The sequence below is a fragment of the Miniopterus natalensis genome, chromosome 1, assembly GCF_054644295.1.
Source record: "Miniopterus natalensis isolate mMinNat1 chromosome 1, mMinNat1.hap1, whole genome shotgun sequence".
NCBI lineage: Eukaryota > Metazoa > Chordata > Mammalia > Chiroptera > Miniopteridae > Miniopterus > Miniopterus natalensis.
Genome location: NC_142081.1, coordinates 74,444,157 through 74,446,121, shown reverse-complemented (window position 1 = coordinate 74,446,121; position 1,965 = coordinate 74,444,157). Strand labels below are relative to the sequence as shown.

At 37.7% G+C, this 1,965-nt stretch overlaps 1 pseudogene; it reads left to right on the top strand.

The window, feature by feature from the left end:
* Window positions 1–583: 583 nt before the first annotated feature.
* On the top strand, window positions 584–965 carry LOC148094206 (large ribosomal subunit protein eL43 pseudogene; annotated as a pseudogene).
* Window positions 966–1,965: the final 1,000 nt, after the last annotated feature.

The following is a 1,965-nucleotide window of genomic DNA, read 5'->3' as shown; positions in this document are numbered from 1 at the left end:
CAAGATCTTGAGACATTTCACTGTAGTTTCTAAATACTGAAAAAGACAAATATCATTGAACATGTTAAAACAGAAATTTCAAAAAGGCTTATTAAAGACTCTCACGGATATATAGAATGAGGACATATCAAAGATTTTATTCATCTCATAAGTTAATGAGAAAACCAGTAAGATGCTACATTAGTCCAAAGAGTTTTGAGAAGCTAGAAGAAATTTAATAGATTGTTAGGTTAAATACAAGATTAATGTCCAAAAGGACCATAAACCTTTGTGGTCATCTCTTCTTAGACAGACATTATTTGCATTTTTGCTGAACAAAATACCTACATGTTAACCTCTGTCCCTACAAAATTGAAAATAATCCAGGCAATTGTATATGTTTTTTTAAAAAATTGATTTCAGAGAGAGGAAGGGAGGGTTAGAGAGTGATAGAAACATCTTCTGCCTCCTACCCTGGCTGGGAATCGAACCGGCAACCTCTTAGTGCATGGGCAGACACTCAGCCAACTGAACCACACTGGCTGGGCTAACCCAGGTGATTTAAAGTCGAACCTAGCTCTATGTGTTCTGACCTAACAGTGATATGGCAAAATGCACCAGGAAGGTCGGGTCAGTAAATATGGGACCTGTTAAGGTGACTCCCTCAGGAAAATGGTGAAGAAAATGGAAATTAGCCAGCACACCAAGTACACTTGCTCCTTCTGTGGCAAAACCAAGATGAAGAGATGAGCTGTGGGATCTGGCACCGCAGTTCCTGGACCTACAACACCACTTCTGCCCTCACAGTAAAGTCTGCCATTCGAAGACAAGGAATTGAAAGGCCATTGGAAGTTCCACAATTTGAAACATTGCTAGCCTATAATAAATGGTTTAATTTATGTAATCCCCCAAATAATCAAAATAAAGATAATCCTAGTCTTGCACTGAAAGAACACCTACCTCTTTTGCTTATTTCCAAGTTTTAGACATTTTCCCCCACAAACATATTAAATAAAACAGTTGGCATTTTAAAATTCAAAATTCATTTGGTTAACTTTATTATGATGATGTATCATTACTGTTTTGCAGTCAGCATGGGTGGTCCCTCCCTTTCCATGATTCACTTTTCTTATGATTAAATACAAGTGAGAGGTCTTGGGCAAAGAAATTAAGAAAGACATTGCATCAATTCAATAAATATTTATTATTTTGAGCCTTGTTCTAGGATTTTGGATACAGCAATAAACAAAACAGAGAAATCTGTCTTCACGGGCCTTATAGTCTATCTGGATAAGATGGAAAAGAACAATAAACATAAAAAATTATTAAAGTATATGGTATTATATGGTATTTAGGATGTGATAAAAGAGAAAACAAAGCTGAGTTTGGGTATCAGGGTTATAAGGAGAGGTGTTGCGAGTTGTGATCTTAAACAGGTTGATTAGGTTAGGCCTCACTGAAAGGTGATATTTGAGTGAAGGCTTGAAGAAGATGAGAGAGTCAGCCATGTAGGGGTCTGGGGCAAGAGCATTTTTGGCAGAAGACACAACAGTGCCAAAGCCCTAAGAAGGGAGTTTGCTAGGGATGTTTGAAGAAGAGCAAAGAGACCAATTTGATCCGAATGGAGTTAGTCACAGAGGAGGTTAGAAGCCTTGTCACTTAGGACCTTGCACCCTATGTTAGCGTTTGTATTTTATTCAGAGTGAGATGAGCAGGTGATTGACAAGATCTGCCATATTTGAAAGGACCCCTTTGGCTGTGGTGGTAAAAATAGACTTAGGGAAGTGGTTCAAAAGTAGAAACAGGAAAACCAATGGAAAAGCTATTGAAATAATCCAGGAGAGAGATTTTAGTGGTTTTGACCATGGTGGTAATAGTGGAGAAGGTAAGAAAAAATTGGGTTCTGGATATCTTTTGAAGGCAGAACCAATATGGTTTTCTAGAAGACTGAATGTGGTGAGCAAAAAAAGAAGTATGACTTATGGA